This window comes from Cucumis melo, chromosome 3 (genome assembly GCF_025177605.1).
Source record: "Cucumis melo cultivar AY chromosome 3, USDA_Cmelo_AY_1.0, whole genome shotgun sequence".
NCBI classification, from domain to species: Eukaryota; Viridiplantae; Streptophyta; class Magnoliopsida; order Cucurbitales; family Cucurbitaceae; genus Cucumis; species Cucumis melo.
This window is the reverse complement of record NC_066859.1, coordinates 6,499,780-6,523,185: the sequence shown is the minus strand read 5'-3', so window position 1 is coordinate 6,523,185 and position 23,406 is coordinate 6,499,780.

Genomic DNA, 23,406 nt, shown 5'->3' with positions numbered 1-23,406 from the left:
CAACCACAATTCACTTACAACAAACAATTTCAACAATTAAATCAAATAACACCAAAGAGTTTCAACTTTAGTCAAAATTAAACTTAAGATAATTAAGATTAAAATTACGTTAACTTAGGGCGTTACAGACCAATCACAAACTGACGAGTTCATTAACGAACTTAGTGTTTTGACCCAAGTCAACCATGGCAACGTGGTCAAATTACTCAGATGTTGTTGTTTGAAGAAAAAGGTTCCTTTGTTGGTGTACGAGTATAAAACAAATGACACTTTTTCAACACATCCATAATAAAACCAACCGTGCTCCACTTTCTTGGGAATCTCGATTAGAGATAACTTCATAAATTGCTAGCATTCTCTCATATTTGCACTCTTCCACTTTTACTCCAATCATCCATAGACCTATCAAGTCCATTAATACACTTTTAGACCATGATTATACTGTAAAGTTATCTGATTTTGGAGCTTCAAAATTGGTTATATTGGATCATATTCAACCATTGCACGATGGTTCAAGGGACTTGGATATTTTAGATCTCGAGTACTTGTTGACAAGCGAGTTAACAGAGAAAAGTGATGTGTACAACTTTGTAATTTTTACTTTTTGAGCTTATTACAAGAAAGAAGTGTTGATTTATAAACTTGATTTTGGGTTAAAAATATTTGGACCTAGCCCAATTTCTAGAAAGTAATTAATTACTACAATATTTAGAGAAATCAATTGTAAGAGATATTTATAGAAGATTGAAGAAATATCTAGAAAATAGGAGAAATGAGTGTAACTGTAAAAAATATTCTAGGGAGTAATTTGTAACCATTGGATGAAGAATGCGTTGGCAAAATCCTAGTCATACATTTAGGGGTGTCTATTCCACCACTTGTATCAAGCCAAAAAAATTAGAAATGTCTAATAACACAAGAAGCCTTTTTCCTCAATTCTCTCGTCCAGATTTCCTCTAACCTCCAAAATTCCATTCCAACAAAGTGGTATTAGAGTTTAAAGATCCTTTTCAAGAAGATGGCAAACAATAACATGATTCCATTCCAAGTTTTAATGCTCAATAAGAGCAAATATGATAATTGGAGTATATCAAGATGAAGGCTCTCCTTTGGCTCACTGGATGTGTGGGAGATTCTATAGAAAGGATACGTCGAACTAGAGAATGATTGCGGTTTTTCTCAAGCACAAAAAGATACTTTAAGAGATTCAAGAAAGAGGGACAATAAGGCTTTCTATTTAATCTATCAAGAATTAGATGATGATGCATTTGAGAAAGTTTCAAAAGCAAAGACAGCAAAAGCAGTATGGGAGAAGCTTCAAACATTGTACAAAGGAGTGGATCCCGTAAAAAAAGGTACGTCTTGAAAATCTAAGAGCTAAGTTTAAAACTTTGCATATGAAAGAAGGGGAAGTCATCTCATACTATTTTTCTAGAGTGTTAATCGTCAAAAATCAACTTAAAAGAAATGGTGAAACGATTGATAATGTTAAAATCATGGAGAATATACTAAGATAGTTTGATCATATTCTGGTCATAATCATCAAAGAAAAAAAAGGACTTGGAGGTCATGACTATTGAAAAACTCATAGGTTCATAAGCATATATAAAGAAAAGAAAAAGAAGACGGAAGGAATTGAGGACCAATTACTCAAGTTATGAGTTGATTCTATTAGTGAAAGAGTAAGTCCTAATAAGAGAAGTGAGCAAAGATAAGAACTTGGTGGACATTGAGGAAGAGGACAAAGACAAGGACGTAGTTGGAGGCCTAATGAAGACAACAACAATAGCAACCAAATAGGAACAAGAAACTGAACAAGAGTTCGTGGACATGGAAACTCAAGTCAAGGTATGATAAATCAAACATTAAACATTTTAATTGTTAGAAGTTAGGTCACTATGCATCCAAATGTAGTGTTCCTAGAAACAATAGAGTTCATGTAACGACTTAACTCCTTATACTAAGCCGAAGTCATTACTAATTAAAAGATAAGTAAAATTTCTTAAATTTAAAAATAGAAAATAAAAAAAAACCTCAAATACTCATTAAAAATTATAATCAAATATATGTAAAGATAAAATTAAATAAAATCCTAACTCGAATCCTATCTAGTTTTAAAGAAGAATAAATAAAATAAAATAAAGTAAATGCATATGATCAATGACATAAGGCGAAAGCAGAAAGATCCCTATGGCTCGCCATGATCACTTCTTGTCATTCACTAGTTTCTCTCTACCCTTACCTCTACCTCTGCCTGGAAAAATATTAAACAAGAAAGAGTGAGTATAAAAATATACTGAATAAGGGACCCACTACTAGTCCCGTTAGGTGCCTGTTAACTTTCTATTAGAGTCCTATAAAGTGGTACCCCTAAACTGGTACGTTCTCAAACACGTGCAATTTGTGATCCCATAGGAACATATATGGTCTGTGGTGAACCCAAAGGAACACCTAGGACAACTGGTCTTTAGTGTACCTGAAGGAAACACTAAGACAATCGGGTTGTGAGTGACCCCGTCGAATCATTCATAATCATGTCTATGTCTATGTCATACTAGACTAGTGATCCCGTCAGACTACACAATCATAAAAGGTGGTGATCCCGAAGAACATCCATGCGGGTACGACTCTAACAGCTAAAGTTAACAGCACAACCTAAACATAGCATGTAACATAACATACATCATCATAAATATGACATATGTATCATCATCAAAGACATAACATAGTCATCATCATCAATATACTACCAGTAATAAACATATTAACAACCATCGTCATTAATCACCAAACGTCATGACAGTCATTATCAATAGCATCAAGTCATGCATCTTAGCTAACATTAATGCATAATCATATAATACATGTGGTCTCTTAAATTCAGTTCGAGGGTCTAGTAGTAGAATCTCTTACCTGGAGATTAGCTCAAACCAAAATTATCCTAACAGTCACAGTTAAGCTTCTCAATAATCAAGTCCTAAACACAAGTGAACCCAATAACTAAATTTAATAAATTAATTAACAGTCGCCTAGGGACCAAATTCCAAATATTTCCACTTACCAAAGTCGAAGTTTAACCCAACTTTATCCTTGGTTTAAGAGAATTCTACAACACAACTCCCAATTGATCTATCATAAAAATAATTCAATTAAATCCATAATTAAATTATTTAGGGTCCAAAAATCAATATTTGTTGGGCACTAACCAAAACTCCACTCAAACTTACCAAAAGTAGGTAATAAACCAAAAATAAGCTTGGTGGTTCAATATGGCTTGGCTAGGGGAAAAACTGGCTAGGTGGCTCAGTTGAAGAGAAACATGTAGCTCGGTACGACAGGGAAATGACTCGACTCGGTAGGGAAAACAGTTCAAACGATTGGGGCGCAGCTCGGACGAAGGTGTGCGCATGGCTCGGCAAAGGTGCGGCTTAAACGCACTGGAGATGCGGCTTGAGTTCGGGTTCACGGCGATTTCCAACGGTCGATAACGCTCAGCTTTGATGGAATGGCGGAGACAGCCAACGAGAAAGCGAGGCGACGACGACGAACGGATAGAGCAGAGCAACTCGGGTCGAGCGATCAGCTGAAGATTGTAGATGGCTTGATGTGTAGAACGCGACAATGCAGTCGACTGTTGGCTAACAGACAATGGCGAATCGAGACAGAGACAGCCGACGACAGAGGAGGTGACGGCGGCGAAGGCGGCTAAGGTTTCTTGGAGTTGTTTGAGAAGGAAGATGGTGAAAAGCCACCACGCATGCCAATTTCCTAATTAAAGAAAATTAATAATAGTATATTATTATTATTATTATTATTATTTTTCCCTTTCTTCCTTTAATTTAATTCCCCAAAATTTCATACTCTCTCTTCATTAAATCCCACCAAATCTCCTCTTTAAACTCAAATTTTCCTCTCTCTCCAATCCAACCACTTTTATCTTTCAAAAATAAATATCCTTACCTAATTATATTATCTACACAATATAATTATTTGAACTTCAAAGTCAATCAATTATACAATCAAATATATAATTAATCAACTTTTCTCAAATACAAACAATTAAATAATATCTAATAAGTTCCAATATAGTTCAACAATTAAATAACACCCAAAAATTAAAAAATTTAAATTTACAATAATTAAAAATAAATTACCTTAAATTTGGGACGTTATAGTTGAAGAGAAGACAAACTACAGTAAAGATAGAAGTTAAGAATGTGGCACCTTATCGACAGCTTCCACAAATAACGAATGGAACAAAAATAAAACATGATACTTGGACAATAGGGGAGCAATCACACGTGTGGAGTAAAAAGTATGTTCTTGGAATTTGATGAATTAATGAGTGGCATTGTATCATTTCACAATGAATCCAATGTAGAAGTAAAAGGAAGAGGTAACATTCTGATCTGATTAAAGAATGGTGAGCACTAACTTATCTAAAATATCTATCATGTGCCAAATATGAAGAGTAATATCCTAACTATGGGCCAACTCTTAGAGAAAGATTATGACATTAAATAAAAGGATAATAACCTTTCAATAAGAGAGAATGCAAGTAATTTGATTGCTAAGATGCCAAACACAAAAAAATAGAATGTTTTTGCTCAACATTTAAAATGATATTGCAAAATGCCTCGAGATGTGTTACAAAGATGCATCTTGGCTTTGGCATCTTCGATATGCTCATGTTAATTCTGGGGGATTAGAGTCACTCTTCAAAAATAGCATGATGAGAAGACTACCCTCCATATGCATCTTGGCATTGAAGTAAAACAAGAAGATAAAGGTATCTTTATGATCACACAAGAAGGCTACGCTAGGGAAGTGATCAAGAAGTTCAAGATGGATGATTCTAATTTGGTCAACACACATATGGAATGTTGAATCCAAATATCACGTTGCGAGGAAGAAAAAAGTGTGGATACAACACGCTTTAAAAGTTTGGTTGGAAGTTATCAGTCGCGTCATGGAGAAACCAACAACCACTCTCTTGAAGGCAACAAAGAGAATTCTCTAAAGGTACGATAAGTTATGACTTGTACTATTCTATTTATGATAATTGTGAGCTTCTAGAATACAGTGATAGTGATTGGGGAGGAGATGTGGATGACCACAAGAGTACAACTTGTTTTGTATTCTACATAGGAAACACTGCCTACACATGGATGTCAATGAAGCAACCAATTATTACTCTCTCCACATGTGAAGCAGAATATGTGGCTGCTACCTCATGTGTTTGTCATGCAATTTGGCTAAGAAATCTATTAAAGGAGTTGGTATTTTCACAAAAGCCAACAAGAATTTTCGTAGACAACAAATCAACAATTGCTTGGGCTTAAAACCTAGTCTTCCATATCTGGAGTAAGCACATCAATACACGTTATCATTATATTAGAGAGTGCATCAGAAGAAAAGAACTACAATTAGAGTACATGAAGACTCATGATTAGGTAGTCAACATTTTCACTAAGCCTCTTACGAAAGAATAATTCTCAACATTGGGAGACCTACTTGGAGTAACAAAATCAAGTTTAAGAGGGGGTGTTGAAATATAGACTTGATCTTGGGCAACAATATTTGGACCTAGCCCAAATACAAGTTTGATTTCTCGAAAGTATTATTACTACAATATTCTAGAGAAATCAATTATAGGAGATATTTAGAGAAGATTGAAGAAATATCTAGAAAATATGAGAAATGAGTTTAATTATAAAGAATATTATTTTAGAGTCATTTGTAACCATTAAACAAAGAATGTGTTGACAAAATCCTAACCATACATTTAAGGGTGCTAGCTAGTATAAATAGAAGAGATGTCCTATTCTTGTTAGATCTCAACTTGTGATGTCATCTGCTGCACTTAGGTCACCACCTGTAGTGTTAAACTCACCCTAAGCGAAGCTGGTGCTACACCTACCTTTTTGCCAAATCTTGCACAATGAGAACAAAAACAGTATTTATTCTAAGAACACAATTCATTTAAATTTGGAAAGAGACGGAATTTAATCATACTCGAGCAACTCTAAGCGCAATGTAAATCGACCATTGTACATTTCAATTCCTTTCTTCCTTTTAAACTAAACTTAAAGATTATTAGTTGGTAAACAAGTTATATTGTATAGTTTAATTACTATGCTTATTTGGAAATTTTGACAAATTTTTGTTGCGTTAACATGTCATGTAGATTGATGGAATATGTCACCACTTGCATTGCGTGAAATTAAGAACATTTTATCTTTGAAGTCATTCGTTTTACTTATATTAGTTAGTTAAGGAAACATGTCATGTATCTAAAATTGATCCAAACTAAAGTTAACTTGCACTTATTTTTTCACAGTAGTACTCTATTTTCTAGTTTGCTATTTTAACGATCCAACTTTTTGTACTATGTTGAGGTCATTACTCAAAACACCAATAAAAAAAGTCACTTTCTTAAAAGAGGAAAACTAAATTCTCATTAGAAATAAAACACTGAAACACTGATACATAAAAGCGAAAGCAAAACTGAGCCCCCATATGGCATGTCACGGATCCTTCTTTGTTGCTCACCAGCTTTCCTCTACCTTTACCTTTGCCGGAAATATTAAATATAGAAAACGGTGAGTATAAACATATACTCAGTAATGGATCCACTACTAGTCTCGTTAGGTGTTTGATAACTTCTCATTAGGGTCCTGTAAAGAAGTACCCCTAAACTGGTGTGTTCCCGAACACACACAATCTAATGATCCTGTAGGAACACATCTGGTATTCGGTGAACCGAAGGAACACCTAAGAAATACTGGTCTTCAGTGAACCCGAAGGAACACCTAAGACAATTGAGCTATAAGTGACCTTGTCGGACCACTCATATACATAAGATATCATGATAGACTGGTGGTCTTGTCGATCTACACAATCATAAAAAGGTAGTGATCCCGAGGGACACCTATATGGGTACGACCCTAAGAGATAATGTTAACAGAACACCCATCTATAGCATGTAGCATATCATAAACATCATAACAGGACATGAATATCAATCATAACGTTCTTAATCATGTGATTAATATATCATGCATCATCATCAACGTAAATCAGTCATCATCATCAACACAATATCAGTCATCAGCATCCACACATTATGCATCTTAGCTATATCAATGCATAATGGAAAAATTATATGGAAGCTTTTAACTTCAATTCGAATATCTAGTAGGAGAATCTATGTAACGCCCAAAAAATTAAGATAATTTTGGAATTAATTATCTTAATTTTTTGTTTAATTAGATTTAATTTATTGGGCATTATTTTGAATTCATTTAATAAGAATTATCTGATTTTTGTGGGAATTGGAATTAATTAAATATTTGTTGGATGAATATTTAATTAATTACATGTTTTCGAATGGTGTTTGTTGAGTTTTTGGTTAAGAGGATTAAGTAAAGTTGTGGATTTTTTAGTGTTGTTGAAGTTGAATTAAATTAAATAATTATGGATGTTATTAAATTAAATTGTAGAGTATAATATTTGTTGGAGATTTGATAATTATATGTATATATGTGGAAATATATATATAATTATTATGTTAAAGAAAAAAATTATTATATTTGTTAAAATATAATTATTTTAAAGAAAAGATAAATAATAATTAATTATTGTGGAAGATAATTAATTATTTTGGAGAAAGATAAATAATAATTAATTATTGTGAAAGATAATTAATTATTTTAAAAAAAAGATAAATATTGATTTTGGAGAGAAGTTGTTATGTGTTTGGGTAAATAAGGAAAGAGAAGAAATTGGATTTATTTAAAAGAAAAATTGATAATTATATATTGGAATATAATTATTGGAAAAAATAATTTATTGATTAAAACAATTGAGAATTTAAGTTAATTTGAGATTTTGGAGGAAAAATTTGATTTTTGTGGAATTGGATTTAATTGAGTATATATATGGATATATATATATATATTTAATTAATAATTATGATTCTTGTGGAATACGATATTAATTATTTGGTTTTGTTTAAATAATTAATATGGAAAAGTGAAGTTAATTATATTACGGAATATAATTATATTTGTTTGGAAAAGAAGATAATTCATGAGGGGAGAGATGATTGATTTGATTGGACGAAAAAGATATATATTTATTTAGAAAAGAGAATGATGGTTTAAATAAATATATATGTTTATTATAGATTTTGGTGAGAGAAAAATAATAATAATAAAGAAGTATTATTATTATTATTAATGGTTATAAAAGCCTAAGAGTTTGTGCATTTAAGGAATTTATTGAGAAAAAATAATGGGAATAAAGATATATGTATATTTTTGTATTATATATATATCCTAAAAGGAATAGAAAATAATAATAATAAATATTATTGTTATTATTTAGGTCTATAAATAGCATTGGAATGCTTAAGTTAGAAATAAAAGGCAAAATAAAAATATTTTTTATCTCCTTCATTAAGATAATCCTCTACTATCGTTGCCTCACTAGTTTTAGTTGTGATTGGTCTCTTTGGAAAGCTAGAGGATTTAAAGTGATAAATTTTCCCATCAAATATAAGAGAATTTTTCAGCCTTCATTTGAGTAAGCTTAGTAAGCTAAGGTAATTAAAATAATATTTTATTAATTTAATTTTGAATCTATTTGGGGTTTCTTTAAAGGTTCAATTGACAAATTCTTGAAGAATTAACTTAACCTTGGATTTTTCCCAATCAAGGTTGAATTGGTTTCAATCCTAATTTTTAGAAAGTTAATTAATTTGGGAGAATTTTGGATGTTAGAAAATTGCTAATTTTATTAGTTAAGATACTGAATTTTCCTTTTATGATTAGGATCAAATTATTTGAAGAATTTTTATTGTCAGCTATGAAGTACCTTGTTTGGCTAAAATCTCCAAGTAAGAGATTCTCCTACTAGACCTTCGAATTGAATTTAAGAGACCGCATGTAGTTATGATTGTGAATTGACGTTAGCTAAAATGCATAACTTGATGCTATTGATAATGATTGTCATTATATTGATGATTGATAATGATGAGTGATATTATGTGTAACGACCCAACTTTCCGGACTAAGCTGAGGTCACTACCAAACACCAAAACTCGACCATTCAACATAAAATTTAAAACGGACCAGTTACGATTCATTAAAACATTAGAAACCTTACAAAAGACAGTTTCGGGCCCTATTTTAAATAAATCAAAAAGTCACAAAATAAAAATATCAAGTCACCAGTTCAAATCACAAGTCAAAATATTCTGACAAAATACATAGCGGAAGCGATAAGAAAACCAGACGCGTCCATATGGCCTTCACGCATCCTTCCTGCCTCTCGTCGGTCTGCCCCTCGCTGTACCCCTACCTGAAAAGTTAAAGAAGAAAAAGGGTGAGTATAAACATACCCAGTAAGGGACCCACTACTGGGCCCGTTAGGGAACAACAGTTAACTTCCTATTCGGGGGTACCCTACATAACAGTCTAGTGGTTCCGTAGAACGCACACATCAGTCTAGTGCTCCCGAAGGATACACATATCAGTCTAGTGCTCCCGAAGGATACACATATCAGTCTAGTGCTCCCGAAGGATGCACATATCAGTCTAGTGCTCCCGAAGGATGCACATATCAGTCTAGTGCTCCCGAAGGATGCACATATCAGTCTAGTGCTCCCGAAGGATGCACATATCCGTAAGACACACTACCCCATAGATGAAGCTAACCGTTACCCCTCAGTCCATACTAAACTTTCTACATCAGTCACGTCTCAACGGCATTCATATTACAGTTCCGCCATAGGCTTTGTCAATCAGATAGTATAGGTTTAAACATCTACACCCTCAGTTGCTATATGCATTACCGATTCGCACACCAATAGGGAAAACGCTAGGTCCAATCGACTAACCAACCAAAACCGGACTCACTGTCCATCCCCGTCCAAATTCCATGAACCACAACCAGACCAGTGTTTTACTACATACTGAACCGTAACTTCAAGGTCCATCAACATAAAACCTCAATCCACAGCTCGCAGTCACAGTATATTTACATCAGACAAATATAATAACAGTACTTAACAGTCAACACGCATACAGTTATTCGGTACAGTCACTAACGTGTAATCCTCTGTGGATTACTACGTTTTCAGTCTGGATTCGGGGTCCAGTAGTAGGAAAACCCTTACCTGATACTCGGTTATGCCCCTCGATCGAAATCCACGCTTGACAGATCCACCTAACGAAACACGAAAGTTTTAGTTGATGACTTTAGTAGAAGTCGTTTAAAAAGGTCGGAAGCGACATCCGTTGACTTACCCAAGGAAAGGAAACTATCTCCAACCAGGCCTGCCGTGGAACCCGAGAACTTAAGCGTCAACTCTGTACTACCTTCAAGGGAGAAAAGTAGGGCCATATCTTAATCCAACATTCAAACTCGAATCGGACGAGGTAACATTAGGGAATTCATCAAAACAATCCTTACCGAAGACTCATCGTGAACCGAAGTGGAGGAAGGAAGGCTTAGGTGGCTCGGCTCAGCTCGGCTTGGACTCGGCTCGGCTCGGCTCGGCTTAACTCGGCTTGGTTCTCGGCTCGGCTCGGCTCGGCTTGGTTCTCGGCTTGGCTCGGCTCGGCTCGGCTTGGTTCTCGGCTTGGCTCGGCTCGGCTCGCGGCTCACTCGACTCGGCTCATCCGGATTTGTGTGGCTCGGACTGGAAACGGGTTCGGGTCGGGTCAGCTTGGAACCGGGTCGGGTTGGACGAAAAACGGCAGCACGGTTCTGAGGCTTCTTCCTTCCGGCGAATGACGGCGGCGGCGATTCGCGGACGACACACGAGGGATGCGGGTGGCTGCTTCGTGGAGCGGCGACGAGCGGCGGTGGCGTTGGCTGGGATTCGACGGACGACGACGAAGAGACGGGTTGCGGCTTGCGGATGGTGGCTGCGGCGAACGTCCGGCGAGGCTACGCACACCGACGGAGATGGAGATAGGGGCAGAGGACGGAGACGGAGAGGATGGGTGATGGTGGCGGAGACGAAAGCGGAAGAGAAAAACGGAGAAGAGAATGAAGAGGAAGAGATGGCCGGCGGCGCGAGGGAGAGAAAACGAAGATGGAGGGGGGGGGGCCGTGCGCGCGTTAGGGTTTGTTTAAAAAAAAAATAATTTTTATTATATATATATATATATATATAATTCTTAATAATTATATAATATTAATAATTTAAAATAAATAATAATATATATATTAAATAAAAATAATAATAATAATAAAGTAATAATAATATAATTAATAATATTAATATTAAATAAATAATAATTTAATATTATGTAATAATAATGTTATTGTTTAATAATATTACTATAATATTAAATAATAATAATAATTCAAATATTAATATTATAACAAATAAAATAATATTAATAATAATAATATAATTAATATTATATTATTATTATATCAACTTACACCAACATTTTAGAATTCTGAAAAAAAATTTACATAAAACGAGAAAATTTTACCTTAAATTTTCGGGGCGTTACAATCTTCCCTCCTTAGGGAACTTTCGTCCTCGAAAGTTTTATTCCTCGAACAGTTCGGGATAACGGGACCTCATGTCATCTTCACGCTCCCATGTAGCCTCTTCTACCCGGTGATTCCGCCATAAGACTTTAACTAGGGGAATTTCTTTATTTCTCAACGTCTTCACCTCTCTAGCAAGCACCTCAACAGGTTGTTCAACATAGCTCAAGTTTTCATCAATCTCTAGTGGCTCGTAATCCACTACATGGGATGGATCTGGCACGTACTTCCTCAACATAGAAACATGAAACACATCATGGACTGTCGAGAGTGATGGGGGCAACGCCAAGCGATAAGCTACAGGGCCAATCCGCTCCAGAATCTCAAACGGCCCAACAAAACGGGGACTCAGCTTTCCCCTCCTCTCAAAACGTAAAACACCTCTCATAGGTGCTACTTTTAAGAACACTTTATCCCCTACCTCAAACTCAAGGTCCTTCCGCCTCACATCTGCATAACTCTTCTGCCTACTCTGAGCGGTATGCATGCGTGATCTAATCTTCTGTATCGCTTCGTTAGTAGACTGAACTAACTCAGGACCCATCAATCTCTGCTCACCTACCTCACCCCAGCAAACCGGGGATCTACAACATTTGCCGTACAGGGCTTCAAACGATGCCATGCCAATAGTAGCCTGATAACTGTTATTATAAGCAAATTCCATCAAATGTAGGTGGGAGTCCCAGCTACCTGGAAATTCCAATGCACACGCTCGCAACATATCCTCCAAAGCTTGGTTCAGACGCTCAGTCTGACCGTCAGTCTGTGGATGGAAAGCTGTACTAAAGTCTAACCTCGTGCCCATAGCAGTCTGCAAGCCCTTCCAGAATTTGGAAGTGAAACGGGCATCTCTATCAGAAACAGTCGACACTGGTACTCCGTGCAATCTCACTATCTCAGACATGTACAACTGTGCCCACTTACTAGCAGTATAGGTGGATTTACCCGGAACAAAGTGCGCTGATTTAGTAAGTCTGTCCACCACAACCCAAATCACTGTAAAACCCCTCAGAGTTCTCGGTAGCCCTGTAATGAAATCCATGGACACGTTTTCCCACTTCCATTCCGGTATGCTCAAGGGTTGTAACAAACCCGCTGGTTTCTGCCTTGGTGCCTTAACCTGCTGACACACCAAGCATTTACTAACAAATTCTGCTACTTCTCTCTTCATGTTACGCCACCAATAAACCCGCTTCAGGTCCTGATACATCTTTGTACTACCTGGGTGCATAGAAAATGGGGAACTGTGAGCCTCAGCTAATAATTCTGTCTTAACCGCACCATCTGACGGAACACAGAGGCGTCTCTCAAACAACAGTACACCATCAGAGGATAACGAGAACTCAGCCGCTTGCCCTGCCTCTGCTAGGCCACGTTTCTCAACTAGATAAGGATCGTTACTCTGAGCATCGATGATCCTTTGCCTCAAAGTCGGCTGTACTGTCAACTGGGCTAACTGCATAGTAACTGCACCTACTGACACTGCAATCTCAGCCCGCTCGAGATCCCGATGCAATGGGGTCTGTCGGGTAATAAGTGCTGCTGAATGTGATACCTTCCTACTAAGAGCATCAGCTACCACATTTGCCCTGCCTAGATGATACAGTATCTCACAATCGTAATCCTTCACTAACTCGAGCCACCTTCGCTGTCTCATATTCAATTCTTTCTGAGTAAAGAAGTATTTCAAGCTCTTATGATCTGTAAATATCTGTATCTTTTCACCATATAAATAATGCCTCCATATTTTCAAAGCAAAAACCACTGCTGCCAACTCTAGATCATGTGTAGGGTAGTTCTGCTCATGACTCTTCAACTGACGAGACGCATAAGCGACCACCTTACCCTGCTGCATCAAAACACAACCCAGACCCTTCTTGGAAGCATCACTATAAATCACGAAACTGCCAGAACCATCGGGTACAGTAAGAACCGGTGCGGTAACTAGCTTCTGTTTAAGGTTCTGGAAACTGTCCTCACATGCCTTGCTCCAAACAAAAGGAGCTCCCTTTCTGGTCAACTGAGTAAGAGGAGTAGCTATACGAGAAAAGTTCTCCACAAATCGTCGATAATAGCCCGCTAAACCCAGAAAACTGCGAACCTCACTGACTGTGGAAGGTCGGGTCCAACCGGTGACTGCCTCTATCTTAGCTGGATCCACAGAGACTCCAGCCTTAGAAACCACGTGGCCCAGAAAGGACACCTGCTTCAGCCAAAACTCGCATTTCGAGAACTTTGCATACAACTTATTATCCCGAAGTGTTTGCAAAACCATACGTAAATGCTCCTCGTGTTCGGCCTCCGTCTTGGAGTATATCAAGATATCGTCGATAAACACAATCACAAAAGTATCTAGGAACTCCCTAAACACTCTGTTCATCAAGTCCATAAACACTGCCGGAGCATTCGTCAAACCAAAAGACATCACAATAAACTCGTAGTGTCCATACCTGGAACGAAATGCTGTCTTCGGTACATCCTCATCCTTAATTCTCAGCTGATGGTATCCCGACCGAAGATCAATCTTAGAGAACACTGTGGCTCCCTGTAACTGGTCAAATAGATCGTCAATCCTGGGCAAGGGATATCTGTTCTTTACGGTTACCTTATTCAACTCCCTATAGTCAATGCATAGACGCATCGATCCATCCTTCTTCTTAACAAATAAAACTGGCGCACCCCAAGGTGACACACTCGGTCGAATGAATCCCTTGTCAAGCAATTCCTGTAACTGTACCTTCAGTTCTTTCAGTTCTGCGGGGGCCATCCTGTAAGGGGCTCTGGATATAGGAACCGTGCCCGGCTCTAACTCTATGGCAAACTCAACCTCTCTGTGCGGAGGTAACCCTGGAAGTTCCTCAGGAAAAACGTCCGGATAGTCCCTCACCACCGGTTCTGACGACAGGGATACATCTGCCCCTCTAGTATCCACCACACTCGCTAAGATACCCCAAGTACCCTGACTGAGCAGTTTACTGGCCCTGATGGCTGAGATTACCTGGGGCAACGACTTTGACCCTCCTCCCTTAAATTTAAAACTGGCCATCGAGGGAGGGTTAAACGTTACCTCCTTACGTGAACAATCTATGCTGGCGTGGTTAGCAGCCAACCAATCCATACCCAGGATTACATCAAAGTCCAGCATATCCAGGACTATCAGCGTTACCTCAATCACATGGCCTGCTATCTCAATCTGGCATGCTTTCACCTTTTCCCTCGACAACATACATTCCCCGGAAGGAGTAGATACTGATAGAACATGGTGTAAGGGTTCTACCTCTAAGCGGGCATGGGACACAAATGCGGACGAGATAAAAGAATGCGACGAACCCGAATCAAACAAAACTAAGGCGTAATGCCCTAACACTGGGAGCGTACCTGTCACTACTGTGCCTGCCTTCTCAGCCTCAGTCTTGTTGGTAGCAAAAACTCTACCCTGGTGTGGAGCACCTGCTCCCTGATTCTGCGCGATCCCCGTGAGTCTCAACGGGCATCTATCAGCTGTATGACCCTCTTGCCTGCACTTAAAGCAGGTCCTGGTCCCGAATAAGCAACGGCCCAGATGGTGCTTCCCACAAGTGATACACAACGGCTTTCCTCTGGCAGCCTCCCCTGCCTCAAAAGGTTTCTGCTGGAAGCTGCGAAACTCACCACCTGATATGAAATTCCGCTGTGGGACTGGAACAGGCTGCTGCTCAGCCTTCCTCTTCTGTCCCGATGTCGAACCTCTACCAGCGGTCTTAGACGAGTTGGCCCTCTCCTGTAAACTGAGATCCACTGCCAGGCGCAGTGCATCGGCATGAGTAGCGGGTCTGAAAGCTCGGACCAGACCCTGAATGTCCAATCTGAGGCCTCTAACAAACTTATCAGCTCTGGCCGCCTCGGTCGCTATCATCTCGGGAGCGAAGCGGGATAACATGTCAAACTCCGCATCATACTGCTCCACTGTCATGTCACCCTGCTCTAAGTTCAGAAACTCCTGTCGCTTGGCATCTCTCAAACTGGCAGAGAAGAATTTCGCATAGAAACTCTCCTTGAACTGCTGCCATGTGATCTGACTCACATCACCACCTAGCATCCTCTCTGTAGTCTCCCACCAGGCAGTACCTCTGTCAGTCAACATAAAAACAGCACACTGAACTTTCTGATCCTCAGGGCATTTCATGTAACGGAATATGATCTCCAAGGACGATAACCACATCTGAGCCCTGGTGGGGTCCTCCAAAGACCCATCGAACGTCGTGAGATTATACTTCCTGAAATCCCTCAGGTGCTTAGCCTCTGCTGACAACTGATCCGGCACAAACTGGGGCGCAACTGGTACTGGAGCCGGAGCTGGAGCTGGAGCTGGCGCTGGAGCTGGCGCTGGAGCTGGCGCCGGAGTTGGAGAGGCAGGCTTCTGCTGCTCCCGCATCTGCATAATCATATCTCTAAACCTCTGCTCCATGGCGGCTAGGTCCGCATGAGTAACTGGCGCAGCCGGGTCAGGGGCTTGGGCTACAGGCTGCACCTCAGGTTGAACGCGTCCTGCTCCCCTTCCTCGGCCTCCTCGGCCACCCCTACGTGCACCTCTCCTTGGTGGCATTTCCCTAACAACCACCAACGATTCCTTTAGTCATAAATGGTAATTGAATTTGCAGTTTAACTTAGGTAAGGTAATGCATGTAGAGTTATACATATACTTTCATGAGAGCGTACCTGACGAGCGGCAAGGATCGTTTCAGCCATAAGGACACAAAACACAGACTCACATTATAAGTCAGTCTACAGAACCTAACTTAGGCTCTGATACCAACTGTAACGACCCAACTTTCCGGACTAAGCTGAGGTCACTACCAAACACCAAAACTCGACCATTCAACATAAAATTTAAAACGGACCAGTTACGATTCATTAAAACATTAGAAACCTTACAAAAGACAGTTTCGGGCCCTATTTTAAATAAATCAAAAAGTCACAAAATAAAAATATCAAGTCACCAGTTCAAATCACAAGTCAAAATATTCTGACAAAATACATAGCGGAAGCGATAAGAAAACCAGACGCGTCCATATGGCCTTCACGCATCCTTCCTGCCTCTCGTCGGTCTGCCCCTCGCTGTACCCCTACCTGAAAAGTTAAAGAAGAAAAAGGGTGAGTATAAACATACCCAGTAAGGGACCCACTACTGGGCCCGTTAGGGAACAACAGTTAACTTCCTATTCGGGGGTACCCTACATAACAGTCTAGTGGTTCCGTAGAACGCACACATCAGTCTAGTGCTCTCGAAGGATACACATATCAGTCTAGTGCTCCCGAAGGATGCACATATCAGTCTAGTGCTCCCGAAGGATGCACATATCAGTCTAGTGCTCCCGAAGGATGCACATATCAGTCTAGTGCTCTCGATGGATGCACATATCAGTCTAGTGCTCCCGAAGGATGCACATATCCGTAAGGCACACTACCCCATAGATGAAGCTAACCGTTACCCCTCAGTCCATACTAAACTGTCTACATCAGTCACGTCTCAACGGCATTCATATTACAGTTCCGCCATAGGCTTTGTCAATCAAATAGTATAGGTTTAAACATCTACACCCTCAGTTGCTATATGCATTACCGATTCGCACACCAATAGGGAAAACGCTAGGTCCAATCGACTAACCAACCAAAACCGGACTCACTGTCCATCCCCGTCCAAATTCCATGAACCACAACCAGACCAGTGTTTTACTACATACTGAACCGTAACTTCAAGGTCCATCAACATAAAACCTCAATCCACAGCTCGCAGTCACAGTATATTTACATCAGACAAATATAATAACAGTACTTAACAGTCAACACGCATACAGTTATTCGGTACAGTCACTAACGTGTAATCCTCTGTGGATTACTACGTTTTCAGTCTGGATTCGGGGTCCAGTAGTAGGAAAACCCTTACCTGATACTCGGTTATGCCCCTCGATCGAAATCCACGCTTGACAGATCCACCTAACGAAACACGAAAGTTTTAGTTGATGACTTTAGTAGAAGTCGTTTAAAAAGGTCGGAAGCGACATCCGTTGACTTACCCAAGGAAAGGAAACTATCTCCAACGAGGCCTGCCGTGGAACCCGAGAACTTAAGCGTCAACTGTGTACTACCTTCAAGGGAGAAAAGTAGGGCCATATCTTAATCCAACATTCAAACTCGAATCGGACGAGGTAACATTAGGGAATTCATCAAAACAATCCTTACCGAAGACTCATCGTGAACCGAAGTGGAGGAAGGAAGGCTTAGGTGGCTCGGCTCGGCTCGGCTTGGACTCGGCTCGGCTCGGCTCGGCTTAACTCGGCTTGGTTCTCGGCTCGGCTCGGCTCGGCTCGGCTCGGCTCGGCTTGGTTCTCGGCTTGGCTCGGCTCGGCTCGGCTCGCGGCTCGGCTCACTCGGCTCGCGGCTCACTCGGCTCGGCTCACCCGGATTTGTGTGTCTCGGACTGGAAACGGGTTCGGGTCGGGTCAGCTTGGAACCGGGTCGGGTTGGACGAAAAACGGCAGCACGGTTCTGAGGCTTCTTCCTTCCGGCGAACGACGGCGGCGGCGATTCGCGGATGACACACGAGGGATGCGGGTGGCTGCTTCGTGGAGCGGCGACGAGCGGCGGTGGCGTTGGCTGGGATTCGACGGACGACGACGAAGAGACGGGTTGCGGCTTGCGGATGGTGGCTGCGGCAAACGTCCGGCGAGGCTACGCACACCGACGGAGATGGAGATAGGGGCAGAGGACGGAGACGGAGAGGATGGGTGATGGTGGCGGAGACGAAAGCGGAAGAGAAAAACGGAGAAGAGAATGAAGAGGAAGAGATGGCCGGCGGTGCGAGGGAGAGAAAACGAAGATGGAGGGGGGGCTGTGCGCGCGTTAGGGTTTGTTTAAAAAAAATAATTTTTATTATATATATATATATATATATATAATTCTTAATAATTATATAATATTAATAATTTAAAATAAATAATAATATATATATTAAATAAAAATAATAATAATAATAAAGTAATAATAATAATATATTAATAATATTAATATTAAATAAATAATAATTTAATATTATGTAATAATAATGTTATTGTTTAATAATATTACTATAATATTAAATAATAATAATAATTCAAATATTAATATTATAACAAATAAAATAATATTAATAATAATAATATAATTAATATTATATTATTATTATATCAACTTACACCAACATTTTAGAATTCCGAAAAAAAATTTACATAAAACGAGAAAATTTTACCTTAAATTTTCGGGGCGTTATATTATGTTGATGACTGTTGATGTTGATGTTAATGCAAGATATATTAATCACATGATTAAGGACATTAAGATTAATATTCACGTCTTGTTTATGATGTTTATGATATGCTACATGCTATGGATGAACGTTCTGTTAACTTTGTCTATTAGAGTCGTACCCACATGGGTGTCCCTCGAGATCACCACCTTTTAATGACTGTATAGTCTGACGGAATCACCAGTCCAATATGACATAGACATGATTACGAGTGATTCAACCGGGTCACTCATAGTCCGATTGTCTTAGTGTTTCTTCCGAGATTACTAAAGACCAGTTTGTCCTAGGTGTTCCTTTGGGTTCACCGAAGACTAGATATGTTCCTACGGGATCATATTTTGCACGTGTTCGGGAACGTGCCAGTTCAGGGGTACTTCTTTACAGGACTCTAATGGGAAGTTAAAAGACACCTAGCGGGACTAGTTATGGGTCCCTTACTGAGTATATGTTTATACTCACTCTTTCTATGTTTAAATATTTCAGACAAAGGTAAAGGTAGAGGAAAGTTGGTGAGCGACAGAGAAGGATTCGTGACATGCCATATGGGGACTCAATTTTGCTTTCGCGTTTATGTATCAATGTTTCAGTATTCTGTTTTTAATGAAAATTTAGTCTTCCCTCTTTTCAAGAAAATGTATTTTGTTATTGTTTCTTTTTAGTAATGACCTCAACTTAGTATAAAGAGTTGGGTCATTACAATCTCTTACCTGGAGATTTTATCCAAACAAAATATTCCCTTGATAGTAAAAGTTCTTCAATTAATTTGATCTGAATCATAAAAGGAATTTTCAGTATCTTAATTAATAAAATAACCAATTGGCTATCATCCAAAAATTCTTCTAAATCAATTAACTTCTTAAAAAGATTGGGGTTGAAACCAATTCAACATTGATTGGGAAAAAATCAAAGATTAAATCTTAAAAAATTAGCCAATTGAACCTTTAAAGAAACCTCAATTAGATCCTAAATTAAATTAACAAGTTATTAATTTAATTACCTTAGCTTACTAAAGGTTACCCAAATGGAGGTTGAAAATTTCTCTTATTCTTGATGGAAAAATTCATTACTTAAATCTTCAAGCTTCGACAAAGGGACCAACACTAGAAGAAATATGAGCTTTAATGTCAGTTGAAAATAATGAAAAATGAACATTAATGTCGGTTTTGAAAAAGCAGATGTTTAATGTCGGTTTTCCATCGACATTAAAGAGAGAGCTTCAATGTCGGTTTAAAACCAACATTAAACAATCTCTTTTTTGAAAAATGACATCAATGCCCCATTTTAATTTTAATTTAAATATTTTTATTTTGTAATAAAAAACTTTTTCTCTCTCATACTTCACTCTTGCTCAATCTGGTCCCGGGTTCTTCTTCTCCTCTTAATATCATCGCTTAATCTTTCACTTTCTTCTCCGAATATCTATCACCCCTTTTTTCTCTAAATAACCATCGCTACCATCATTATGCTTGTCGCCACCATTGTGCTCATCGCTGCCATTGTGCTCGCCGCCACTATTGTCGTTGTGCTCCCCCACACATTCTAAACAAACTTGCCCATATTTCACTCCTTCTAAACAAACTCGCCCACGTCTCCCTCTCACATTCTCACCCGAGACTATTAAAGTCACTCCTACCTTTAACATTCACAGTGTCTGCACCTACCTTCAAAACAAAATTGCTCGCATCTCCATCCCTCTCACATTCTCACCTCTTCATGAAATCACAGTTGCTATTGGTAAGGTTGCCCACATCCGCACCCACATTCTCAAACTCACCCGCGTCTATCTCATAAACTATCTCATTCTCCAATTGGTAAGGTCGCACCACCGCTCATTTTTCATTTCCACCCTAATGTTTTCCTTCTTTTTTTTTTTCTCCTTTTGTTGTTTTATTGATTTATTCTGTTGACCCATCTAGTATAAGTTCAAAATTAGCATGATTATTGTATTGTATTTGATAATATTAGGTATCTCATTCCAATTTCAATGTGACTGATGATAGCCTTACCGAATTGTTTGTTGGTTTGAAATTTTTTAGAAGAAGAAGCCTTTGTTTTTGTTTTATCTTCTTCACATGTTTGATAAATGATTTTTGTTGTTACTCTGATGTGGTAGTCTTGTTAACACTTCTCGTGCATTTAGTGGTTAGTTTCTTGACTTTGGATTTGATCGGTTGGGAGCAAGTGAACCAGAGGTAATTGTGCAAACATTAAGTTTCAACCTCTTTCTGGTTTCTTGTTCTGTTGTACCTCATTGCTTTATTGTTCAAACATATATGATAATGGAGCAAACTTTTTGTGGGTACCTTTGATTTCTCACATTAATCCTTCTAATTTGGTAGACTTTTGGCATATCTTTAGTTCATTGCTAGAATATATATATGATGGAGTACGTTGTCTTGGGTAGGGCGCATTGGTTTTGTGCTCTTTGGAATATTTGGTTGTGAAAAAGTAGGAAAGAACATCCGGTCTAAATAGGATTTGCTTTGTGGGATGAGATTTGAAATTTTATGTATTTTAGCATGGCTTCTCTCTTTGGGTGCATTATTCGAAAATTTCTTTTGGAAATTATGTTATTTCTTTTTGCAATGATCAACAAATATTCGATGTTTATATGTGGTGAAATGAATTTTAATTCATAATCTTTACTTGGATTTGAAATTACAAATAGTTTAGACATTAATGATGGATGTAACGCCCCAAAAGTTAAGATAATTTATTGGGCATTATTTTGAATTCATTTAATGAGAATTACTTGATTTACGTGGGAATTGAAATTAATTAAATATTTCTTAGATGAATATTTAATTAATTAGAGGTTTTGGCATGTGGTGTTTGTTGAGTTTTTGATTAAATGGTAAGTTAAGAGAATTAAGTTCAGTTGTGGATTTTTTAGTATTGTTGAAGTTGAATTTAATTAAATAATTATGGACGTTATTTAATTAAATTGTGGGGTGAAAAGTTTGTTGGAGATTTAATAATTATATATATATATATATATTATGTTAAAGGAAAAGATAATTATATTTGTTGAAATATAGTTATTTAGGGAAAAGATAATTGTATTTTGGAGAAAGAATATTTAGAAAGGGAGAAAAGGTAAAATAATTAGATTTTGGGAAAATATAATTATTTGTAAAAGGATAATTATTTTAATTTGGAGAGAGATAAATAATAATTAGTTATTGTGGAAGATAATTAATTATTTTTGGAGAAATGTAAATAATAATTAATTATTGTGGAAGATAATTAATTATTTTGGAGAAAGATAAATAATAATTAATTATTGTGAAAGATAATTAATTATTTTGGAGAAAGATAATTAATAATTAATTATTGTGGAAGATAATTAATAATTAATTATTGTGGAAGATAATTAATTATTTTGTAGAAAGATAAATCTTATTTCTAGAGTGAAGTTATGATTGGGTTAAGATAATTCATGTTGAAAGTTATAAGTGATTTATTGGAAAAGAATTGATTGATTAAATTAAATGAGGATTTAAGTTAATTTGATATTTGGGAGGGAAAAGTTGGTTCTGGTGGAATTGGAATTAATTGAGTATATATATATATATATATATATATATATTTAATTAATAATTTGGAAAAGTGAAGTTAATTATATGATAGAATATAATTATATTTGTTTGGAAAAGAAGATAATCCATGAGAAGAGAGATCATTGATTTGATTGGACGAAAAAGATATATATTTATTTGCAAAAGAGAATAATGGTTTAAATAAATATATATGTTTATTGTAGATTTTGGTGAGAGAAAAATAATAATAATAAAGAAGTATTATTATTATTATTATTATTGGTTATAAATGCTTAAGATTTTGTGCATTTAAGACATTTATTTAGGAAAGATAATGAGAATAAAGATATATGTATATTTTTTTTGTATTATATATATATATCATAAAAGGAAAAGGAAAATGAAATAATAATAATTAATATTATTGTTATTATTTGGGTCTATAAATAGCATTGAAATGCTTAAGTCAGAAAGTAAAAGCAAAAGAAAAAAGTTCTTCATCTTCTTCACTAAGATAACCCTCTGCTATTGCTGCCTCATTAGTTTCTTTGGAAGCTTGAGGATTTAAAGTGATGAATTTTTCCATTAACGATAAGAGGATTTTTCAACCTCCATCTAAGTAACCTTGATAAGCCAATAAAATTAAATTAATATTTTATTAATTTAATTTTGGATCTTTTTAGGATTTCTTTAAATGTTCAATTGGCTAATTCTTTTAAGATTTAAATCTTGGACTTTTTCTCAATCAAGGATGAATTGGTTTCAACTCCTTTTGTTTGAGAAGTTAATTAATTTGGGAGAATTTTTGGATGTTAGCCAATTGCTAATTTCATTAATTAAGATACTGAGTTTTCTTTTTATGATTAGGATTAAGTTAATTGGAGAATTTTTACTGTCATCTAAGAAGTACTTTGTTTGGCTAAAATCTCCAGGTAAGAGATTCTCCTACTAGACATTCAAACTGAATTC